The 26,521-nt window shown below is 42.5% G+C and overlaps 1 long non-coding RNA gene across 1 annotated transcript in view; it reads right to left on the reverse strand.

Annotated features, from left to right (window-relative positions):
- Positions 1-307: 307 nt before the first annotated feature.
- Positions 308-26,521, reverse strand: part of LOC147725539 (uncharacterized) — a 53,212-nt gene continuing 26,998 nt past the window's right edge. Inside the window, exons 2-3 of the long non-coding RNA XR_015309836.1 lie at positions 7,487-7,676; positions 308-439 (exon numbers count right to left, since the gene is read on the reverse strand). This is a non-coding gene — a long non-coding RNA (uncharacterized LOC147725539). The remainder of the gene's footprint in view (positions 440-7,486; positions 7,677-26,521) is intronic.

A 26,521-nucleotide genomic window follows, 5' to 3' on the forward strand; every position in this document is an offset into this window, starting at 1 on the left:
AGCACTTACTCATACTTTGAAATATTAACATAATTGTAGTGGTTTCCTCCTTTATGTGACATGGTGTATGTAAAAACATTTCCCAGAATCTGGTTGCATCTCTGCCGGCCAGACAAAGTGTGCTGGATCTCTCCTTAATTTTCATCCTCCTTATCCATTTGCTCTGTATTTTCCGGCTTGGAGTCCCATGTAACATTTATTTTATACCAGATATTATGCAAAATAGCACAGACAAGGACGATTTTGCAAACCATAGGGGGGAGTGCAACAGTCTTCCCCCTGATATATCCAAGGATCTGAACCTGGACTTCAGAACTACCAAACTACTCGTCACTATTCCTCATCTTGATCTGTGCCATATTGTAGCGTTACTCTGGCTCCGTCTGGGGATGGATGATTGGGGTCAAGACCCATGGCTGAAATCCATATCCTTGGTCATCTGAAAGTAAAAAAATAAAACTGTTCATGAAGTTGCTCATTGTTACAGAAACATTAAAGTATACTGCCAAACTCATACACATTTCTTACAGTCCAGAACAATATGGTTTAGATACTGTTGATCACTGGTTTACACATATCTCAGCTAGTTCTATGTGTCATTGAAAATGCTGACCATGTCCTGATACTTTGGACACTTCTACATGCTGACTGTCATGTTCAGGCAGTAGTTTACTATGATAGGAATTTTGAAATGTTCTAGACCTTGATATGTTAGGTGCACTCGCTATATATAAACTGCCCAACTTATCAGATTTTCTGGCATCTATTGAGCCCTAGGAAGGTTTTGACAGTGCAACATATTTGACACTCACACATACATATGTCCTTTTGAAAGGTATGATGTTGCTTGCCTATATGGCATTGGCACAGCCTTTGATTTATTCACTTGATGTAGCATGGGTATTTGCTTTGCACATGTAGTACATTTCCCACTGTGACATGGCTAGTTATATATTTTGTAGTCAGCCTACAGCTAATGCTTTTTGTCAGACAAGGTGTCAGGCTAAACTCAGATGGACACATAGGTATGGCAATATGGACCAATTTTCTGTAGGATAAACTGACATAGACAAAAGTAGCTTTCTGCTACATACCTGGACACAAGATGTTAGGTTTCAACATAATTGTATGTGATTATGACTTGTAGGTGATTCTGTACTAATATGCCTTAAATCTGTCATCATTGGTGTGCCAAGTGAATGTGCAGATTGGGATCCAGAGTACACAATGACACCTTGCCTTGGTTGCAATTTATTGTGTGGTAATTATTGGTGTAAGACATGTTTGACATCATATTGTGTGACTGTGAGTTTTACATTGAGAGACTCAGAAGCAGGAAATGTAACCAACCTGCACCACAAAAATGATTATCTATCACATTATTTAAATATGTCAATATAGCTTGATACATATGTGTTTGCAACTAGACTTAAGTGTGGCTGAGACATATGTGTGCTTTGTACTGTTAGTATCACATTGGTACCATAAGTTGACATTTACTCATGGTTTGGGCCTACACTTAAATTGCATAACACAAATGGTATTTACAAGGATTCTCCCATTGTTGCTCCAGAAACTTTCTTTACATTTACTTATGAACACTAGATTTGTTCCCACACCAGTAATTCAGTGGATCTTTAACTTCTACCAAGACTAGGTACCCCACTGAATAAACACTCATCTCACTCTTAGCTAATACTCCTAATAACTTGACTTGTGTACCAAATGATTTGCGCATTTTTATGTTGACCACTGCAGACAATGTGGTTCTGTCCTTTAATGCAGTTTGAGATGGCACAATACTTGTCACAGTTGTTTTTGTGCTACTGACATTGCATGATTAGTGAAAGAATGACATAATAGAACAGCATTGTCTACATGTTGGAGTGAATCTTTCCCACAATGTGCACAAGACACGACCTCCACAGACAAACACAGAGATGGCTATTATGTATACATTGCACCTTGTTAGTTAGTATGATGTATTTTTCTGCTTTCCTTGCCAATGAGGAGGCCAGACCCATATCTCCCATTCTGAAACCACTCATTTATTATACTGTGGCAGAAGATGTAGGCATCATGTGCACTCGATGGATATTTACCCAGCACATTAATAAACATTCCCTGGTAATCCACCTTGGCCTGGACATTGTTTGCATGTTGTGCTTCTGGTGTCTGAAGAGGTGGGATGTTGCAGTAGGGGGCACCAATTGGACATGTGTGCAAACAATTGAACCAAGGACATGTGGGAATCCTGCAAAGGTGTACAATCCTCGCTTGATATCCAGTTTTTGTTTTTGAGTTTGGGGAAGAGGAGGTACTGGGGTGTGAGTTCGAGGATGGCATCCAAGACAGAAGGGAGGAACACTGAAAATGCTTCCTGTGAGATTGATGCCAATCTGGCTGTTGAGATCTGGAAGGAGCTGGATGCCAGCAAGTGTAGCACAGCCATAAGTTTTGCATGTGAGGCAATGTTATTAGACCTTGAAGTTGGTGACTGTAGACTTGGCCTAATCTTATGCAGCATTTGAATGATGGGATCTCTTCTGAGTCTCTAGAATTTGATGACCTCATCCTCCCTGAGGTCAATGAGGGATATGCACTGCCAGAACAGAAGCTCCCTTCTCCTTCGCTGCCTACATGGTGGTGGAGGTGATCTCCTTGCGACTCCTAGTTGCAGGGTAACAAGCTCCAGGGTGCAGTTGTGCTTCCCAGAATGTTTTGTGGAGTTGCTCTTTTTGTCCCAAAGCCACTGCGTCATTTCCTATGCCTGGGTTGCTAATGCGCAGTAATTCTGGCACATTTCAGGCTTTGCAATGCGTTTTACAACATTGCGTGATGCATTGGCAAACCCATAACTATGACTGCATTATAGTTCCGACTAATTTTGCAGGGCAACGCCTACATTGCATATATTATATTATGGGTAGTGCAGTCGGTTTCAGTGGAGCTTTTGTCCCACACAAGCCTTATAAAACAACACATTATGGCCAATGCAACCCTTTATAAATATGACCTACTGCTTTCACTGCCACTGCATCACAATTTGTGGTGCAGTGCCAGTTCAAGCCTCTCATAAGTATGCCCCTAATACTCAGTCTAGCCAAGTATGATTTTCAACCGTCTCACAGCACTGACACTGCCTTCTTTGCTAAGTCATAGATGGAGGCGGCTCTATTGCATTTTTTCTACTGGATATCTCTGCCAGATTTCGTGAGGAGTCAAATTCCATTCTTCTATCCGCAGTCCATGTTTCCATATTAAAGAAATACCCATAAGTGGCGGAATTCAACTGAGGTTACTCCATAACATTACACCATTCAGCCCCAAAGCTTACTTCAAATCTGCCATTTCAGCATTGATGATATTGTACCTTATGTACTGGATTGCTCTACTAACCAGACTGTGAAGTTCCCACCTAATCCCACTCAAAGTTATCATCCAATTTTTTGTCAGGTTCATGCCTAAAACTGAGACCTTTGCTCAAAAGTGAGATCATGTTAGTGTCTAGGTGTTCAGAAGAGAGGTTGACAACGTGTACTTCTTTGTTGTTTAATCTAACTACTTCTTGTTCACTGAGCGTAGCTTCTCCCTGTAGTTGTCTTTTGCCTGCTCTGTTACCTCTCCAGGTTTTCTGACCATGTTCGCGGTGATAGACGGTCTAGTCTATATCCTACAACGCAATGCATGCTGGAGTATAAATCACGCTCCACGCAATACTCTGGGTGTTTCCTGGATCCGGCAATACCCTGCACACCTCTACTACTCGGGACACCGGTAAGACTAACATCGGACGAATCATTCTACAGGAAATCCTTTAATTATCACCCTGTTACCGGCATCACTTGGCCACTCCCTAATCCTCCCTTTTTCTCTTATGCAGCCGCTCGTGATCCGAACGAAAGGCATTACCCGCCTTTTCCATTAATACGAGCATCGTACCCTCCAGTCCATTACTATTTGTGCGGACCCGCTACCATTTTCTTTAAACACCCGATCAGGACCGGGTTGGAATTATCACCGGTCCCCCGGTGAGATAGACCCCGACTTTCTTATCTTCTCAATGTTTTGGTCATGGCACCATGCATTTGGGTGTTTTCATCGTTCCCTGACACAACCCTTATCACTCTGTTTTGTTATAGATACAACAATATATCACACCCTAACAGGTACCCCCTCCTGTTTTATTCTTACTGTATCTGTCTAACTTTGCCCTTACTTTGTCTGGCTGTCAACTCTGCACACGCCTTTAATTTTCTAGAACGATCCTTCGTACAGCGGGTGCTGTATTATTATCGTTACAACCTATTGTTTGAACGGTTTTTGTCGTAAAAAATGGGGTCAGGATTACATGTTCTCTCAGCCAAAATGTGATGCTACAGCACGATCGATAACCTGCAAATCTACTACTATTTTGCAGAAATTATGCAGTTTTTTTGTCTTTCCTCCCCCTACTAGGTGAATGAACTGATATGTTAACTTCTAAATTTGCATATAGTCTTATTACATTGAGGATTTGCAAGTTTCAAAACGCATATACTGCCCTTGTTTTTCTCCTCCTAGGCTGCAGGCTACTCTTTTTACTTTACAACAAGAAACAATCAAATCTGTATTGCATTTCTAAGATTTGTTATGATAATCAGTCAGTCACTGATTCCGAGCACTGGCTTTGACATCACCTCACTCACCTGTGAATTGTGCATTACTTTTGTCCCTTTTTCCATTCTTTTACAGGTATATAACCCTGAGCGGTGACTAGCTAGCTAATATACCTAGGTTCTCCATGTTTCTTCCGACCTTACTGTGCTTTTCCCTTATTGTCTCTGTGCTCTGCACACTGTTTTAAGCCGTTTTCCACACACTAAGTCACCCATCACTATGAGGGCACATTACTGTTTTTTTCGCACTTTAGGTGTTTTCTCTACGAACTTGACAGTCACTTCCAGCATCCCCCTCACTCTTTTCTTTAGGTTTCCACTCACACAAGGTACCCCTTCTGTTGATTTTCAATTAGTTATGTGTTCTTTCGCATTCTCGTTGTTATCAATCCCAAACCCCTTCCTTTACCTCCAGCCCTGAAGAGTCATTGGGTTAACACCCTTACTGACGAAACACGTGTCGGCTGGTTTTCTTTCTCGGTGGTGTCTCCTGGACAGGAGGACCAATCATACACCAATTAAAACTAAGATAGAAAGAACATCGTGTGTGACCTTATCCTTGAACGCCTTACCTTGATCACTTATACCCTTACAATTGTTGTGTGCGCTTGACTGGCTGTTGTACTTTGCATAGGGGTTAGTTCCTACACCCTTTGGTTTCAGAGTTTTTAGGGTTCTCTCTGTACAAGCAGCACCAACCAAAATTACCTTTTGTGTGACTACTCAACCACTACATGTTGTGCGCCATTATTTTCTGAGCACTAATAACCCCTTGCTGAACAGTTAATTCATACTACTGAGTAACTGTAGGTCTAAACAAACAGTGTGAAAGCAAGTCTGACCACTGACCTAAAAACTGTGCAAGGTACTTCTTCAAGTTAAAAAGTACCCATCAGTAATCTCTTGGTTCCGCCCTAGTCATCATTTGGGACTCCTTTCACCGAGGAGAAAACTCTTGCATCAGTTGTGAATGCACTGTATGTACAAGGGTAACCCAATGTAACTATGTGGATGGGTGGTGGAACCTACTAGAGGTGACTAAAAAGCAGTGCATGAAAAAGTGAATGAAAAAGGTGAAATGAGTGAAGGAATATAAAAATTGGATAAATAGAGAGCTAAATAACTTTATTAGGTGTCTCTCGTATTTCCAAATCTAAAAAAACAGTGCGGGATCATAGCAGTTTCAAACAAATATCCGCTATATTGATGTAAAAGGTCAACATGTTTCTGCAGTTAATGGACCTCAAGAGTGTCCGCTGCTTTCTTCAGGACCGTGTCATTGCTACTGCATAGTGGTAAAAGGAATAAATTATATGTGTTCAAATCGTTATATAAACAAAAAGATGTCACCTGAACGTCTTAGTGAAGTAATCGTCCTGCTAAAGGAGATGGCGTCCAAGTAGAACAGGTCAGTGTATCAGACAAATGTAACAGAACATAGAGAGAGAAACACAAACATACAAATTGTAAGGTAACATCACATTTCGTGGTGGGTACATGCCGATGTTGCTTGTTTTTAATAGAGCGGTGCTCTAGTTACCTGAGCCGCAGCCAGGTGAGGCGCAGTTCTTACGTTCTACCAATTTGGTAAGTGGACGACAGCCTTAATGCGAGGCAAAGTACACCATTCTTGGGTACTGAAGGTACAGATATATATATGCATGTACTCACCACGAAATGTAATGTTACCTAACAATTTGTATGTTTGTGTTTCTCGCTCTATGTGCTGTTACGTTTTTCTGATACACTGACCTGTTCTACTCAGTAGTATGTGTATAGGTAGTTTGCTATACCATTTTGTTCAGAAAAATCATTAGTCTAGGGATCAGACAAGCTTAAACAAAGCATCGCTGCCCTGAACTTGTCAAAAATAGTGATTGGCATATTGATGATAACAAAACATTTCACCATCATTAGCAGAAATTAAATACAAATCTTCAGTTTTAAATAATGTTTATGATTCTAGTTCAGAAAAAATGCTCTTGACAATATTTAAATTCCATTTATCAGAGATGGATCAAGGAGTAATAATTTAGCCATAGCTACCATAAATACATAAGGAACCTGAAGAATATCTGTAGTATCACAAATATGAAATGATACCTTATCCCAAACAATTCCATTATAGATATGAAATGCAGAAATGTTCACAAGTGACAGGTCTCCTCACAATTTATGTGAAGAAGAATGAGGCTTCAATACCTCAACTAACAGTTCTGCAGCAAAGCATTCTAGAAGGTAATCTCCATTCAAGAACAAGAAAAAGACTGTAACAAATCCAATCCCAATAAATAGTAAAAGTAGTGAAATGGAAATCCAAATATTGGACTATGGAAGAATCACATACGTCTATGTCAGCCAAAGACTAAATGTGCCTGCACCATGCAGTGTAATATGCAAAGCATCTCAAGAAAAATCATCAATTTTGGCAAAGTAGCCAGAAGCAGTCTGTGCAAAAACAGGAACCTCATGTGGTAATGGAGAACTGTAAGACACCTCCAAAGGTGGTTGGTAATAAACAACTTCTTTGTTAATGGCAGCAGTGGAAAACCGTAAATTCATATCTGATGTGAATCCTATGTCAGCAGTAGTAACAGGAAATAGTAAAACGTCAGCATCTGAAGTTCCCAATCAAAAAGAAACATTTGATGATGTAATGTTTGAATAGAGATTTCCTGTATGGTAGTGAGAGGAGACAGGCAACTACCGAGCAGGTCTCGTGGCATACTGTGTAGGACTGATCTCATGGTGTAGTTTGATCAAATCTATGGAAAAAAAACATTTGTTTTCACAATCAACAAGTGGTAGCAAAATCACAGTGCTGGTACCCTGAAGGCCAAGGACTGGCACTGGTGCACTATAATATGAGCCAAATTCTTTTCTGTCCATAATATTCTCTCTGACTCGATCCCCAGCTTTAGAAGTCCAGCTAGAAGTTTCTGGTTGCTCCTTCACTTCATCAGTAGCAGAACATTTGGAAGTGTCATTTGAGTGCTCATCCCAAAAGTCTTTTAGGACCTGCAAGACAGCAAAATGTTTTTTGATGTTAAAAAGGCATATCTGCTGCCACTGTGCCAGGTTTGGTTGAGTTTTTTAACGTACATTTAGACACCAAAGAGGACTACTTAAGAAGTCCGGCCACCCAAGGATCGTCCAGGCAAATTATTTAAATCTCTCTGTCCTCCATGCAAGTGATGTATCCAACTTTGACCTGAACCTAATACTCTAGCTGTTAATGACTGATTAAGTCACAGTTTTTCCTGTCCATTATCGAATTTTCCTCAGGATTATAGGGGGAGGAATAATGCACAGCAACACCATAGGTTGCCATGGTATCCCGGTAAGCCTTAGAGGTAAATGCTGTTCCCTGGTACGAGTGGAATGCTACTACTAAATATGTCCAGATGAAGTCTTGCAAGTCTTTGTTTAAAGTTCAAGCGTCACAATCGCTGTGGCCACATCCATAGACATCTAGAACATGAATCTACGGCCAAAAAGAATACATTTGAATTCACAATCTGAAAGCTGAGGTCTGCAGTGATCAAAATAGATACATGTTAGTGGCTTGTTTGAAATGAGAATGGGTGTCTGGGATGGGCAACCTGCGGTGGAACTTTTATTTTACTGACAAATGTTACAGTTAAGGACTTGGGGGCATATTTATGAGTTCTGGCGCATCTCTGCATATCAGCAGAGATGCGCCAGAACAAATGTGTCACGCAAAACTATCCTTGCGTCACGGCAGATGCGCCGCATTTCCAATGTGGCGCACCGTGGCGCAAGGTTAGGCAGATGCGTGACGCATCTCGTGACATAAGGGCGGCGCATCGCTGGAGTCGCGTCGCAAGCGCGACGCAACTCCAGCAATGCTCAGGTCCGCCCGATACTTAACATGCTGCGTCAGTCCTTACGCCTGCTTCAAGCAGGCGTAAGGAATTTACGTAGCATCGTCGCAGAAGTGCCTGCGTGAAATCTTGTAGATTTCACGCAGGCACTTTTGCGAGGCGCACAGGCGCCGGAACGCCCACCCTGCGTGGGACCTCCCCCATTATGGCGCTGGGCTTTATAACATGACGCATCTCCCTAGATGCGTCATGTTGTAAATGCCTCATAGGGGTGCGCCACGTTTACGCCGCTGTTGCATCACGCAAGGTGGCGTAAACGTGGCGCAAGGGGCTTGTAAATCTGCCCCATATTGTTTAGTCTACTTGTACTGACCATGCCACCAAATGCACTTCTGTATTAAGGAAAATGTAGGCACCACACCTGCATAGGTAGATGCCAATTCTTCATGAGCAGCTATGATATGTCAGCTTAATCAGTCAGTGAATTCCCTACAACATGTATTCCAGAATCCTGCTAACTCAATGTATAAGTTACATGAACCTGTGGCAAGCAATCCTGTAGCAGGGTTTCCGTTCTCCCACAGAACTGTGCACATAGATCTAGAACCTGGGTGAATTAGGATGACCCAAAACTCACCTTAGTTTCAAAAATCCCCTTACCAAGCTAGCTACAGTGTCTCATTGGTCATAACAAACTTCCAATGACTTAGACAAACCAGAACATGAACTTTAGTGTACCTCAGGTATCGTGGAACACATGAACACTTTTTCGCTTTATAATCATTTCAAGCCACAACGGGGAGTAAAAGAACACATGTGCAAGTTTGAAATATTTATTTTTCAATGCAAGGTTCTCAAACGCAGTATCTTATATAATACCAACATACATATTATAAAAATCAGAGTTATCAGCATAGTCACTAGTCCATAGTAAGCGAACGGTGATAGCATATTATAATGCAAAAATCTATAGAAATCTGTATCACCTATATTTCGCGCACCCTATTTAGCATACTATATTATATCTAAGAAGGTCTCATTTGGGTTTTAGCAGGGCGGGCCCATACCTCTACATGTCAGCAGGTGAAGATCACATCATCAGCTACCAACTCTCTCCATGCGAAGCACCATCAAGTGTGTTTTTTTCATTCTCAGTAACTCTATCTTAAACCCGCGTAGAGCCCAATGTTGGCAGCAACATTATTTGTGTTATGTCTAATGTGGTGCGAGGATCAGGCCTCCCAGCAACCTTGTGCTAGGTTATTCTTAGAGGCTATAGTTCTCAGTGTGCAGACAGTGTACCAAGCACAACTGATATCAGAGCAATAACATATTATTCTCAAATAAATCACATCTTTCGTCTAGGTTGAAAGCTACAATAATAATTATGTGCTGTGTGCAAACTGAAGCAGAAGGAAAATATGTTGTTTAAACATTTAATAAGCTCATGCTAACTTAACACAATATATAGAAAAGCATTAACTATATGACACCCCCTCAATGATCCGAGGACGGTCAAGAAACAAGCCAATAATATAACAAAGGCATAACATGAAAGCAGAGTTTAATAATATTGAGCCAAGCTAAATGTATGTATATGTATATAAAAATTATCAATACAAAAATATGTATGAATGCCTACAGTGGCCAAAAAAATGTAAAAATTCTCAAACTTGAGGCCTAATATAAAATCACAGGCCTAGAACATATGAAGTAGATTGTCCATAAGAAAAAATGGCACCATTCAGAATTACTAAAAAGTCACGTGCCAGTATAGTGAAAGTCTTCAAAGCCACTCATGGGTGGATAGAATATGCAAAATAGGTAGCCACAGCTTCCAAAATGAAATCACTGTCATCATCCGAAAACAGTTCAGCCATCCAATTAAGCAATGGGAAAGAACAAACGTGCTCCTCCAACACCGGACCCTCTAGCAACATCAGAGGACAACTCGGTGGGTTCTCAAGAACGCTATGTGCCAGAAACTCATGCGCCGCTGCGGGGATGTCCCACTGACCCATTAGTCCATGCATCGCTGCCAGGCCATAATCCTTTCGCCAGAACAAACCAACTCGTGAGCAACTACGGGGCCCATCAGGTGATAAAAAATCGACTTTAGGAGATAACGGCAAGCAGAGACACAAATCAATGGCCTAGTCAAAATGGCAGCTCAGGCAATGAAACACAGGCTGGACACATGTGAAATAGGAAAATCGAAATGATAATCCAAATGCCGTGCTTAAGGTCGCAAGCGGCAGGGTGCCATAGTAATCAAGCATCCGGTTGCGAAACAGCGTCAGAAGGGGCTGAGCGGCTTCTTGTGCAGGACGGGCATCCATGTTTTAGGAAGCAGAATAATATCAAAACGCCTGCAGCTAAAGCCAGCAAAACAGGCAATCCGCCAAACAAGCTCGAAAATATTGAATGGAAAAAAGCGAGGATAACACCCAAAATCTTTTCAAATGTAGTCACGAGACCACTGCTGACCAATTTAAAAAAATGAGCTAACCCAGACGTGGAGGAGGCATTAAAGATTTGATGAACTAATTCGCAGAAATGAAACGGCAAGTCAGTATTTAAAAGTGCTTGCACCTCAGTGAGTGTGTTAGCTATGTGAAGGACATAAGTTTCACGGGCCGAGCTCAGGGCCACTTCTTTTTGAGACAATAGAGTCCTTATGCGGCTCATACCATTGAACTCCGCTCTCAAGGTTGGGATGCGCGGCCAGATGGAAAAATCTGAATTCCCATGCGTGGGTGGATATAACACGTTCTTGCAACACACCACCCATTCTGATACAGTAACCACATAGGCGATACCGACCATTAACCCACAACACTCCTCGTTATTCAAAAGTAAATAACTACCATTTGTCAATAAAGTAAATGTGGGAACTATTGCAGGAACCGGTGTGCCTTTCAAAACACAGGCTAAATTAGGCCGGTCCTGATTACAAGAACCATGCAACTGGATGTGTCTGCATATCAGTGAATGGTCAGGCGACTGCGTGCATTCTTCACCATTCAGATTCACTTCCTTCCCATCCTTCAGGCATCTGTACGTGTATGGTAAGACCATGTCTCATGTAGGAAAGCACTGCCTAGTGGTTCATAACGCCCTATAGCAATATATCTCATACAATTAGTAAATTTATACAAAGCAAATGGTAAAGTAATAACACCATGGATAAGCCATGTAGCAGCAGCTGCCTCAGCTACAGAAAAGGGCGAAGATTCTAACTTTTCAATGTGCAACATAGAAAATGATGCATCTCGCATGGAAAGCATGCTCTGCTTGTCAGTCAAATTAAACGGGGCAAATAGGGACGACACGTTCATGTAATTCCAAGGAACGTGACCAGCTTCCAGAGTCTGTAGTGTCCATGCAAACTGCATCACAGAACGCAATTGATTTTGTCCATGGTACAATACAGATACTTCATCATTTACAATGTCAACCACAGAAGAGACAATATTGTTCAACGTGTAAATTCTGGAAGAAAGCATGTTAATACTGTTATCGACAACTGCAAGCACTTTTTCCAAATTTGCTTGGTCAATCGCCCTCAGGCGTTTAGCAGCCTCAATTTGTGAATATTTCCAAATTTCATTGTAAACCGCATAAATCCATCGTTTAGACCTACCATTAGCCGGGCCTTTTATAAAATCATTTAAATCCACATTATCATTTAACTGAGACAGATGTAGTTTAACTGCTGCTAACGTGGAATGTTGTAACCAGTTCTGACACAATTTCCCCACAGAGTAAGTAGTGACAGTATAATCAGTATCAAAACGTGGATCAGGTCTGACTTGTGTGAACCCTTCACCCAAACCCAAAAAACGACGTTGGCAAGAATCAGCACTTCTTTGCCACATCAGCCAACCCTTTGGATCCAAACTGGATATATTAAAGGACGAATTGTGCAATAGAGCCTGTAACTCACGAATGGACAATTCGGTATAATTACCCCATCCTGAATATTTTTCCAATTCGGGGATAATTGGTGTATTTAATTTTTTAGAAGTAGCCAATCCAAAGCATGTGGTTTGGAAAATGGATGAATTTAGAAACAACATGTGATTCGGGATGAGACATGCACGGTGCAAAGCCTCAGTGCCTTGTACCTGCCAATCTTTAGTACCCCAAACCGATTTAAGGTCAATTGTTCCTTTCCAAAACTCGTAGCCATCTACAGCCAATCTGTCTAGAAAGGACTTCGAATACAGCATTTTTGTATCGGTAAGTCTAACTTTGGACATGGACTTTAGTGTCATTTTGAAATAAAATGACTCAGGATTTGATTGATTAAAATCTGTAAAATAAGAATATATTTTCAGAAATGTACTGGAGCTGCCTCCCAATGGAGAAGGGCAATGTTCCCACTGTGTGTAATTTACAGCAACCCTCCCGGAATTTGTCTTATGTAAAAAATGATTACCATAATGTTGAAAACAAAACAAATCACCATAATTAATAGAATCTAAATATAAATCCTCAGCATCAAAGGCAGCATAGTATTTCAAATCAGAGAACAATGCTTCTACGGCCTGAATATCCCAATCATCAGAACGTATATTTTGTTTAATCACATCCCCCATGTTTACTCTAAGCACATTCGGAACATTAATCACTTCAGTGGGCCCATGTATTTGAAATCTAACCGCATCCCACACAATCCCATCAAGGACAGGCCAAGCAGTAATGTTGACTGTATTCAAGTTTCGTTTCAGTCTGAGTGCTGAATGTGAAGAGGAAAGAGGGGCCAATGTTCCATTAAGGTACCGAATTCCTGTTCTTTCTTTAACATAGTGACCATCGATCAGGCAGAAAAAATAAAACACAAAACCAATTGACATAAAAAGATAAAATGAAAATAAGATCAACCAAATGTATGTCCAAGGGGGAATTAAAAAATGTTTTTTAAATAAGGTGGCATATTTTGCAATAGTTGAGGGTTTCTTCAAAAGTTCCGAAACAGAGTCAAAAGAGAATCTTGACTGGTCGGCCAAACGAGTCTGCAAATCTGGCATAGATAAGTCAGCAGGATAGGCGTAGTTCAGCTCATCAATGTTAGTAACAGGAATAGTATTTAATAAAGGACTGGATATGGCAGGCATCTCGAGGGACACCTCCTGTTCTGCACCAGAAGTAATAGCCAGCACAAAATGCCTCACCATGGAAGGACAGGATATAGCCGGTGTCATGCTATGAAGAATCGGCCACCCTGTGTGTCTTGACATTGTCAATAGAGATAAATCTGTTTTCCTTACGACCTGGAAGTGGTGGTAATATGACTGTTCTCGTGCCCTTCACTCCAAGAACTCGAACCGGTGCACGATATTAGGGACCAAACTCTTTCTTGTTATCGATCTTCTCTCGAACCAGTTCTCCAACTTGGGGTAGCCAGCCAACTACCGGGATCTGCAACGCATCATCCGATGTGGAGGGCAAATGTTCCTTTGCTACACTGTCTCTGGTCTTTTGTAGATCCTGTAAAACATTGCAATGTTTATCTACGTCAAAGGCCGCGGCCTGGGCCTTGCAGTCTAGACCGTCGAGGTCAGGGACGTACATCTTGATACCAAAGAGCATTTCGTATGGGGTCCGCCCACCCAGAGACCTTCTAGGGAGATTATTAAGCGCACGCTGCACGCCATTGAGGTGGGCTAACCAGTTTCTGCCAGTGCCTATAACTCGAGCTGTCAAAGATTGCTTTAAGTCATGGTTCATTCGTTCAACTACACTATTTCCCTCGGGTCTGTACGGAGACGAAAACTTGACTTGGACCCCCAACGAAACCATAGCATCCTTATACGCCTTAGAGGCGAAAGCCGGACCCTGGTCCGAATGGAAGGTACCACAGGCAAAAATCCCTACAAAGACTCGCAAATCCTTAATGACAGTCCATGAATCAGCGCTCCGATGAGGCCAAACCCACACAAAGCGTGTGCATGAATCAACTGCTACTAAGATATACTTATATGCAGTATCAGAAGAAAAAGGACCGCAGTGATCTAAATAGACACACCCCAGTGGTTTATTAGAAATGTACAACTGTGTTTGAGGCGGATGCGCAGCAGTTGAAGGTTTAATCTGCTGGCAAATGTCACATTGAAGGACATAATCGCGCGTCTGTTTGTACAGTCCCCGCCACCAGAACCTCTGTTGTAGCTGAGTTACAGTGGCCGAGACGCCCGCATGCGCAGACGCCACACCTTCATGAGCCACTGTAATCAAAGAAGCCCTGCGATCCGAGTTGGGAATTAAACGTTCGCCAACTTCAGGAATTTTCACATAAGGAACCTTATCGGGACTTAAGTGGTATGTGCATTTAGAAGGGAACCCCGCAGGATATTTACTTCCCTTCTCAGTAGCAGCAACCGCTGCCAAGATGTCATCATCTATCTTACTTTTGGACCTCGTGACTGCTGCAACTAAGTATTTTGATGCTTCTGACTTCGCTGCTTCATCAGCAAGCGAATTTCCAACAGCGTGGCCCCCACGCACTGATGGCCAAGAGTATGAATTACAAACACGAGTGGCAACTTCTCTTTGAGTTCTGCCACTCGGACCCAGATCATTTTATGTTTTATAGTGCTACCTTTGGAATCACGAAATTCATTCTGAATCCAAAAGAACAAGTTCTCATTGTAAGACTGGACACAGTAGTAAGAGTCACTTACGACCAAAGTCGTCACACTCGGATCTGCGTACTCCAATGCAAGCATCAGAGCATGAAGCTCAGCCAATTGTGCGGTGCAGTACCCAAGCGTCTGCGTGTGCACGACACTGAACTTGAACTCATCGTTCACCATGGCACCGACCACAATGGTGCAAGCGGAGACGTAGGCATGTTTAGAGCCATGCGCAACCTGCGCCAAACCATCAGTGTAAATGATGCAATGGAAATCCTCCAACGGCCGCATTGCTAAAGGAGCAGGATGAACAAACTCATACTGTAAGAACTCCTGCGACCGTAAAGTGGCGTCAAAAATAAACGTGACATCCTGGGATGACAAGGATGCAGCCCATTGAATCCACCGAGGGTGCAAAGCACTAGAATTTGGTACACTGGCTTTCGTAACTGCCTCCAAGGCAGGACACGGGGTAACAACCAACATGCGTTTCCCTGTGACAGGGCACGTTCCTTGAGAATAGCCATCTGCACAGCCGTCAAAACTTTCTCCAAAGTGGAAAATCGCAATTCAGCCGAAGTGTACAAGTGTGACTTGTAAGCCATAGGTACTGTATCTCCTTCATTAAAAGTTAGGTACGTGAAACCTACCGCCCCCGGGACAATTCTTATCACCAGGTTGGTCTGGTTATCTGTAAGTATTCAGAAGCGAGCAAATCAGCTTGCAATGACTGCAGAAAAGCTGAATGCTCAGGCAGCCAGCATGATTTGGAAAAAGATGGTTGTATCAAAGCATACAAAGGCTTGATACGCTGGGCATATTCCGGAATGTATGTCCTCCCGAAATTCTAAAAGCCCAGTAAAGATTGTAATTTTTTCAGTGTTGTCGGAGAGCGCAACTGTGCGCACTTCCCCAGGAAGTGAGGAGCCAAGCCTTTTCCTTCATTAGTTAGTTCATAGCCTAGAAACAACACTGTGTATTCTGCAATGTGCGACTTTGCAAAATTAAACTTGTAACCCATGTCTGCAAAGCTACAAATAATACTGTTCACTCGACACAGATGCTCCCAAAGTTCGTTGTCTGTGAGATAGATACCATCCACATAGGAACAAGAATCAGGGTCGATCCTCTCCAACAGAGAGACTATGCGTGCAGAAAATACGCCAGGACTATTCTCATAGCCCATTGGGAGACGCCGAAACATTTTTTGAACCCCGCCGCATGTGAAAGAAGTCCATTGGGAACTTACACTGTCCAATGAATGGGCATAAAAGCCATTGGAAATGTCAAGCGTGGTTTTGAACCGCTTACGCACAAGACTATTTACAAGGGCAGAGCCGTGAGTATTCTGTACTGCACAGTTACGGCAATGCAAGTTTAAATACCTGTAATCCAAAACCAAACGGTAAGAGCCGTCCGGTTTGTTTACAGTAAAAAGGGGGTTATTCATCGGTGACACACACGTTTCAATTACACCTTGATATTCCAATTGTTTAAGGATCGCTGCGACTGTAGCTTTGGCTTCACGTCGTATGGGATATTGAGGTTGAGGCTGCGGTTGAGACCGTAAAGGAATCTCGTGGTTCGGGGACAATTTATCCCAGCCACACTGATTACGGTACACAGCCGGTGCAAGCGCCAGAGCCCACTCTTCTGCAAAGTGCAGCGCTTCCACTCTCGAAACTGTGTTCGCGAAACTGGGGAGGATTACCTCCTCCCCTCGTGGAGCTGTGAGCACAAAAGGTGGGGGCCAGTCAGCCTCCGAAAGCAAAATGTCATATGTAGACGAAAGATTTTCCCAAAATACCCCTTTAACGGTACGCTGTATGTCGCCTTCAATTAACAGGACAATTTCGAAAAGTCTATCAGGGGGAGCAACTCTTGTATCAGCTGTTTCAATCACAACATAAGTGTCAGTCGCTGTCACCTTCAGTAGTGGACGGAGGGCCTCTCTCACTATGGTAATCTCCGCCGCGTTGTCCAGCAAGGTCAGAGCCCGAGTCAGATTCCGAAGCCTCGTTTTCACAATCTGGGGCATATTGATGCGCTGTCAAGGCTGCGACTTTCTTCTTGACAAACTGCGGTCTCTGAGGCGTAGAGCCCTCCTGCTTGTCTGCACCGTTGCGCGGGCGGGGCTGACCACGTCCTTGCTGGCCACCCCTGCCCCTGCCGCCCCCTCCACCACCGGTTGACAAAGCCAATGAGTCCTGAAAGGAACGAGGAGAGCGTTGGTCAGAAGCCTGAAAACGTTCAGATGTCTTAATCATCGCGCGGTCGCGCAAATCATAAACACGTTCCGACTGCGCAGGCAACGGAGATGCAGGGCGCGAAACCTGTGTTTGTTGTTGTTGCTGTTGCTTACCCTGATTCTGTTTTTTAGGCCAATTTTGTTTTTTGGACTTGGGCTGAGCGTTCGCCTCCGAAGACTGTCCCTGGGGCTGCTTTTTCTCCTTATCAGAAAAAGTCTTAAGACCCTTGGCATTGCGGCCAACCATTTTATAAGCCGCCACAATTATCCTTGCTAACTGACGGGGTTTGTCCGCGTCGGGAATCAACGCCAAGGCGTTATCCACCTGGAAGTTCACTGCATCCCCCTTGACATTCGCAAGGATCAGATCGCAAACCACCTCAAAGGAGCCACACAGGCGCATACCCAACTCAACCGCTGACTCCGGTCCGTGATCATCTTGAACACGTTTAAGGACCGCGACAGGTTGGACATAGACGGGGAGCCAAAGCACCTCTAATAGACTGCTGCAAAAGTCTTACCCCATGTTTCACAGTCAACAAGCTCAGGGGCCAAATCTTTCGGCAAACTAAGCGTAAGAATCCGGTGTTTCTCACCAGGATTCGTATTAGGAAACACAGCCTCCAGCTGGTCGAATTTCTCGGCAAGCCAGAAAGGAAAGTCATCCTTATCCTGGGGCTTCTTGCCCATTACGGAATTCACCATGAGAGGACTGATTTTCAAACCAGCCTTACCTGCTTGAAGCTGCGCACCCCTAGGGGCTGTAATTACGACTCGTGTTATGAACAAGTGCCCTAATCACTTCAACCGTGACCTCGTGAAGACGTCGCAGGTCACCCATGTTACAAGTGGCGTGATTAGGGTGAGGAGTAAATCCAGCCAAAGCGGGCCAAGGTGTGCCCGGAATGGACAAAGGACCTAACCTCGGAGCGGTTAAAGCGTGTGGTAGGGCGCCACCAAACCAAACTCCATGCTGCCAAACATAAATAGGTACTTCCTGTGCCCTGTACGGGGCATATGCCGCAGGTACAGCTGACAGAGTGTACGAGTGGAACACACCAGAATTCGTGTCCACTGGCGGAAATGTCACCCAAGAATAAAACAGTTCGTAAGGGTAAGCATGTTCCGCACTCACCACCAGAACCACAGCCAAGCCTTCCAAAGGGACATCATAAGCCTGCAAATGGTCCCACACCGCAATGCGACTATGCAGCGCGATGTCCACGGCTTGTGCCATGACTGCACAGGAACGTGAAAAAACAAAGAGTACTTTGTAGCACAACTGGGTAGTAATTCAAGGAAACCGTTTTAGATAGATTCAAGCTTGAAAAGACCTATTTCAAAAATAGGTAGGTTTTTCCGACACCGCCGTTTTCCGGAAACGGGAATGAAGGGGTTAAGGTTTGAATGATATACTACTCGAGTGTCATGATATAAGGCCAACAACCGTTGGGCACCATGTAGCAGGGTTTCCGTTCTCCCACAGAACTGTGCACGGAGATCTAGAACCTGGGTGAATTAGGATGGCCCAAAACTCACCTTAGTATCAGAAATCCCCTTACCAAGCTAGCTACAGTGTCTCATTGGTCATAGCAAACTCCCAATGACTTAGACAAACCAGAACATGAACTTTAGTGTACCTCAGGTATCGTGGAACACATGAACACTCTTTCGCTTTATAATCATTTCAAGCCACAACGGGGAGTAAAAGAACACACGTGCAAGTTTGAAATATTTATTTTTCAATGCAAGGTTCTTAAACGCAGTATCTTATATAATACCAACATACATATTATAAAAATCAGAGTTATCAGCATAGTCACTAGTCCATAGTAGGCGAACGGTGATAGCATATTATAATGCAAAAATCTATAGAAATCTGTATCACCTATATTTCGCGCACCCTATTTAGCATACTATATTATATCTAAGAAGGTCTCATTTGGGTTTTAGCAGGGCGGGCCCATACCTCTAAATGTCAGCAGATGAAGATTACATCATCAGCTACCAACTCTCTCCATGCGAAGCACCATTAAGTGTGTTTTTTGCATTCTCAGTAACTCTATCTTAAACCCGCGTAGAGCCCAATGTTGGCAGCAACATTATTTGTGTTATGTCTAATGTGGTGCGAGGATCAGGCCTCCCAGCAACCTTGTGTTAGGTTATTCTTAGAGGCTATAGTTCTCAGTGTGCAGACAGTGTACCGAGTGTACCAAGCACGACTGATATCAGAGCAATAACATATTATTCTCAAATAAATCACATCTTTCGTCTAGGTTGAAAGCTACAATAATAATTAGGTGCCGTGTGCAAACTGAAGCCGAAGGAAAATATGTTGTTTAAACATTTAATAAGCTCATGCTAACTTAACACAATATATAGAAAAGCATTAACTATATGACAATCCTTTAGATGTGCCACTTTTCCCCAAAGCAATGTATGCTTGATAGTATGTCCTTTAGAATCTATTAATCCATCCAAGCACCAATAATGTAAGTTTTCATTAAAAGACTGGACAACGTAATATGAATCACACACTATAAATGTAGGGTATTCAGGCTCAGTATTTGTTGTGCCAGATATAAATCTTTTAGTTCAACCAGCTGAGTGGTACAATCCCCTCAGGATTGTATAAATAATTTTTGTTGATGAAATTGTCCATTTTTCCCGACAACACACACTGTACACATGAATATCTTTTCTTAGTGCAGTTTGCGGGCTCAGCTGAATCATCAGTGTATATTGTGTAATCATACTGATCTAGAGGCAAAACATCACTGAGCACAGGGTATTTTTGTTCAAATTGGAAAAATTATTATGTTTGCAATGTAGGGTCAAAGACATCATTAGCCGTTAAGGAGGTGGCCCATTGTATCCATGTTAACCCTGGGTGTAGGACTACGCAACGCTCGCGTAGTTTGCTTAGATAGCACAACTACCCACTATGCAAATTGCACTTAGCACAGTGCAAAAACACATAGCGTAGCAAGCATTTTTTGCTTGCTCGCGGCCCTCAATGTCGGATTGGCAACTGCGAGTGAGCAAAATAACATCCCCGCGAGACTTTTTTTGCGATCAGCATCATCAAGTTGCCGATCGCGAGCGTGGAAAATAAACCTCCAGGTGAGATTTTCAACACGGGAGGTCAGGTTTCTCATTGCGAGTGGTTGCGTATGCTCGCGACCGCTCGCGATGAGAAACTACCAGTCCGCGCTGAGAAAGCTGCCGCTCTAGTACAAATCTACTCGAGCTGCAGAAAACGACCGCTTGCACTGTGCAAGATGCGGTTTGCAATGATTGCACAGTGCGGACAAGTATCCGGCACTGTGCAATCATTGCGAACAGCATTTTGCACAGTGCACTATGCTTTTTGCGTACCTACGCATAGGTTGCGTAGTGCGAAGTGCACTTCTCGTAGCTACGCGTATCACTACTACGCAAACTACGGCCAGGGTTAATCCATGTAAAACGTAAGGTTTTTGCATTAGGAACACTTGCCTTGATGACAGCCTCTAAGGCTGGAACTGGAGTAACCACAATCATGTGTTTCCCCTGAGCAAACAGTCTTTTCTTTATAACAGCTGTCTGGACTGCAATCAGTATTTTTTCTGTCGATACAAAACACATTCCAGCATTAGAATATAAATGTGATTTATATGCATTTGCTACAGTATTACCCTTGTTAAAAGTGACATATGTATAGACAGTGGATCCCGCCATTATGCAGATCACCAAGTTAGCCATGTTGGCTTGACTGTATAAGTGTCTGGATGCAAGCATGTCAGTTTGCAGTGTTCTGAGAATCTGAGTGTATTCTGATGCCAAATGGGTGCTCAAGAAATCAGGACAAATTAATTCATACAACAGTTTAATCTGTTGTGCATAGCCTGGAATGCATATTCTATCAACGTTGAGAAAACCTAAATGTGATTGCAGCTTTTTGACAGTGTTTTGGTGGTTGTAAGAGAGCACATTTCTTGTAGTGTAGTTCCTAGTTTCCCACTAGGCCCTGCGCATTGGAATAACATAAACAGTAGTATCGACGTGGAACTGCTTATATTCCAGGCCTCCACTGACTATGCTAAACTTAATTGGGTTGTGTTACCAACTAGCTCAGAGGTCACTGGAAACTTTCTTCTCTGCATTGGAAGTGATCAGCTTCCTTGGCACAGACAAGAAGGGATTCAGTTTTCCAACAACCGTGCAACATGACAACTTTGCTCCTCAGATCAAGAGTCAATCTCTAGGGTCGTGTGAAACAATAGACATGTATTTCACTCAGTCAGTCTAGTGCAGTTTACTTTCACGAGATGTAGAGAATAGAGAGACGGGCATTTGTCAATAAAGGGTTAACATTTATTGAACAGTCTTTCTTCTCGTACAAGAGAAATGTATTGCCACAATTGCAAGAATTGTTATTATAAAAAGTACGTACAGTAAGATAAGGATTGCGAAATAGAACTGTAAAAGCATTGATATGGTTTCTTAGCCATACAATGGTTTAAAAGTAATAAAAAATATATACAGTCATATATACATTATGCTAACATACTCAACTGGTGCTTCTAACTATGCCTACCCCAGTGTGCCTGACCTAAGCCTAACACGTGGAAGGGGAGTAAGTAAGCAGCTTAAGTTAAGTTGGTTTTGCCAAGGTTTGTTTCAAGAATTCTCGTCTAAGGGTTTAGTCAACACCATACCTCTGAATAGAATGATGGAGGATTGGTATCTCCTTCAGGGGTCACTCTCGATATCCCAGTCACCCGCGAGGGCAGACCGGAAACGCCGGAGCTGGATTTCTCTGCACGAGAAAGGCAGCGGGTCTCTTCAGCGCGTCGAGGAAGGAGGGGGGACAGCGTCCGCGGGCAGCTGGAATCTGCCGGATGTCTTCGCAGAGGGACGGCTGTTCAGCTCCTAAGTGTACTGTACCATCGTTCGCGCTTTAGCAGCGATAATGGTATCAGCAGCTTCACCACTACAGGGACAGCAGGCTGCAGCGACAGAGTGCTAGATTTACCCACACGGGGTCTTGCAGGCAGCTGGCATCAGCAACAGTAGCTCTCCTTGCTTAAGGCAACGTTGGTAATATTTATACCTGACAGGTGCCGGGTTTGACGCAAGTTTACTGGACATAAGACGTCAATTAAAGATGTCACTAGGAAGTGATAGTTATCAGTTGCTCATTAGAGTTCCATTACTAATCAAAACACAGCAAGCGGGGATTTCCAGGTTTGCTGAGTTTTTATCTTGTTGAAGAACTCGGAGTGTTATCTAGGAATATCAGATAGTGACTACTGCTCTGTCATTGCACTAATTGGTCGCAAAGGAAGTGGCAGAGAGAACTATGCTGGAATGTGGCTCTGTTCGTGTGAGGCAAGAGATGACTTTTCTGAAAATCGCACTTGAACGGTTATGCCAATATAAAGAATAAATGGATTTATAGCCGAATAGGGGCATAAGGTCACAGTATCGATCAGGAACCTAGATAAACACGCAACACCCACTCCACGGGTTAATGTCCATCAAAATTACTAAAACTAAAGCAATTAGATGCATGTGTAACATTGCCCACCCCAAAATACAGAAATGCATTCGAAATAGGCGTACTTGTAATACATGAAATTTAGGTACTGTACGTTTTTTAAAGCATAGAAATCATTCAAAAATTATTGCATATGAAATCAATGAACGATTATGCAAAAAGAATTACACATGAAGTATCTCTGACAGAAGCAGAAATGCATTGTAATAACATGTGTGCTAGAGGCTGGTGTAATGTTGTTATGTCTCTAGATGTGTTTAGAAATAGAAGTGTGAAGCTTCTGTTCTCTAAGAATAGTTTTTACGTTAAGCAAAGAATTGTTCGTGCCAAAAAAAGGTCAATATTAGAAAAATTGTCCAAATCAAAAAAAAATGTTGTAATGCTTGGACGGGGAAACATAGAGTTCCAAAGCTTCTTAGCAGTTTTTGTTGATCAAAACTGAAGGACGAATTCAGAGTTCATGGGAACGCTGTGAGTCGGAAAGCTTCTTAAAAGTTATTGTTTCTGTACGGGTGAGAACATCGTATCAGGCAGGCTCTCAAAGAATTGGTCTACAAATTCAGGTGACAGTTCAACCAAATTAGATAGCGCTGTAACTTGGCAGGTGTGAGAATGATTGCTGTCATCGTATTCAGGAGCAGCAATGCTCACAGAAGGTCGTACCTGGGTGATGTTGCTTTTGTCACTTGCTCCACTGTTACCACCTAGTCGTAGTACAGGAGTCTCAACGAATGCTGTCATCAGGATTGGTAGCCGCTGGGGACAACACAATGCGTGAGCCGTTATTGGACTGAGCAAAGTATCGATGTCCATTGGTACTGCTGATGGAAGTGAAAGACAGATGTCCAACACGCATTCATCGCCGCAGAGCATACACCGTAGCACAGGTAAAATGCAATTTTGCCATATCGGTCTGAATAAAAGGAACCAGGTCATGTTTAGATCTCTCAGCCTGGCCAATCCAAGGACGTTAGTTATCCTGTCCCGGTAGCGCATTGCTAGGATTGTCTCTTCCATTCCCATGGGAGCTATGTCTGAGTTTCGGCTTGCCATAACGAAGCAGGAGGGTCAAAAATAAAATCCCTGCGACGAGTCCCAAAAATAATGGTATGCCGCCAAAAACAGAGTGTACAAAATTAGGAACGATTCCCAAAATTGCCTGGAAGGGTGTTAGAAGTCCCGTAAAGACTGTCTTAAATATGCCTGGGATGCTTGTTGCACTAGACATGTTAAGGAGTTGGCTCAACATTTCTACAAAATGCACGGGGCAATTTGTTGATAAAAGGTCATGAACTTCAGTAGCTGTCCTTGCAACTAGAAGATCATACGTCTCTTTTGATGACGTTATAGGCACTGTTGTCTGTAAAAGTACAGATTTCATTTTGCTTAATGTATCAATTCGTATAGAATAGAGATTCAGACGAGGCCAGATGGGAGTCACTGTGTCTGCAGGCCCACTCGGAAACAATGCTTGCATACAGCATTTGACCATGGATGTTACTTCTACTAGATAACTTTTCCCTGGCACGAGGCCACAACATCTGTGATCCGTTCTAAGAATGTAACTCCCGTTCGAAAGTTGCATAAAAAAGGGCTCTATCTGAGTTGCAGGTGTGACTAGCTGGTGGCATGAAAGGTTGTTAGAATTTCCATCACATGCGCCGTGTAAATTAATACCCTGACACAAAAGTATACCGCTTAGTGAATGTTTACAGTTGTCACCACTAAGAAATAAATTTTTGTCGCTGTCACTATAGCAAGAATGAGTGTATGGTAATTTCCATTCAGATTTTACATATCCTTTACCTAATTGTTCATACTGGCCAGCAGGTATGTACTCAAGGCACTTTTTAAATCGGAAAGTTGTTATCGGAATGGTGATAATTCCGTGTATTATCCATTCAATGACAGGACTCTCTGACATTGTCAATGGTAATCTCTCGAGTTTTTCGATGCTCAGGATTGTATAGTCTGCTCCTTTCTGTGCCAAACTGATCTGTTTATCAGTAAGGTTAAAACTGGAAAATAATGACGTTGTGTTGATTAAACGCCAAGGCACATAGCCTGAACGAAGATTTTGCAGCGTCCAGCCTAATTCTATAATAGAGCGTAATTGAGACTGGCCATGTTGTAACATAAGCAAATCTCTGTCTATCACATCAAAGGCAGAGGATACAATATTGTCCAACGAATATATTCTGGAAGACAGAGTCATTAACCCATTGTCTACTACAGAAAGTGATTTCTCCAAATGAATACGATCAATTTCTCGTATTTTTTCAGCAGTTTCAATTTGCTTTACTTTCCAAGCCTTGTTGTAAGCAGCATAGATACTGGTCGCTATGAAACGCTTGTGACGCTGTTTGCGTGGCCCAAGAATGAAATCGCGCAAATCAGCACCATCTTTTAGTAAAGACAAGTGTTGCTTAATTTCAGCCAGTGTGGACGAAGTTAGCCATTCAAGGCAGAGCTTCCCTACACTGTATGTTGTTATTATTCCTGGATGTTGTCTCTGGGAATATCTTGAGTCTAATCTGGTCATTTTTAACCCCTGTGTTTTATTCAGGAATCTATCTTGACAGCTGTTTGTGTCTGTAGGCCAGATTAACCACTTTTTCCAATCAGGATGTGTTCTGTTGAAATGTAAAATTTTCGACACATCTAACTCAATATCTGCTGTTGTATTCTTAGGTATTGGCTTTGGTATAGACGGTGTTTTAAGGTCTTTGATCTTAGCTAGGCCAAGACAAGATGTTTGGTGTATTGTGTCATTTAAAAACAACATTTGTTCTGGTATCATGCAGGTTCTAAATAGTGCTTCAATGCCTTGCACCTGCCAATCTTTTGTACCCCAAATTGTTTTTGTTTCAATATTATTTTTCCAATAATCAAAACCAAATGTCATCATTTTGTCATAAAATGCTTCTGAATATATCAATTTAGAATTTGTCAGCATTGTTTTCATTCCTGTTTTATCTAACAGTTTGTAATAAAACGTTTCTGCATCACTGGTGTTAAACCCTGAGAAGTATTTGAATTTCTCAAAAAATGCTTTAGAACTGCTTTTAGGTGGTGTAGAACAATGTTCCCATTGATTATACATAAAAACATTTCTAGGCTGTGCAGATTTATGCAAATAATGATCCCCATAGTGGGTGTAAAAGAATAACTGCTCATAACTAGATGAACCTTGTAAATAATGATGATCTGTGAATCTAGCTGACATTACTAAATCAGACATCATGTCATTAATACTGTTAAAGTCCCAATCATCAGAGAATGTACTTGGTGTCACAAAGTCACTTAAGGAAACCTTCAGTTGATGAGGATACTTCAGGATTTCGACCGGACCATATATCTCATAGTCTGTTTTCTCCCATACTACCCCACCAGGTATTGGAATTGCTGTGACATTTACTGTTGACAGTTCTCTTTTCTTCACGTGGGATGATCTGTGTGGTTTCAAGACTAGGTTGATGTTCTGACTTGCTGTGTCCATTGTAATATATTTTCCTTCAATGAATTTTCCCAAACACAGTACCATGATGAGCCAAAGCAGGAGGAAAAATACACCTAGACCGAACCAGAAC

The sequence above is a fragment of the Lissotriton vulgaris genome, chromosome 3_2 (assembly GCF_964263255.1).
Source record: "Lissotriton vulgaris chromosome 3_2, aLisVul1.2, whole genome shotgun sequence".
Classification (NCBI taxonomy): Eukaryota; Metazoa; Chordata; class Amphibia; order Caudata; family Salamandridae; genus Lissotriton; species Lissotriton vulgaris.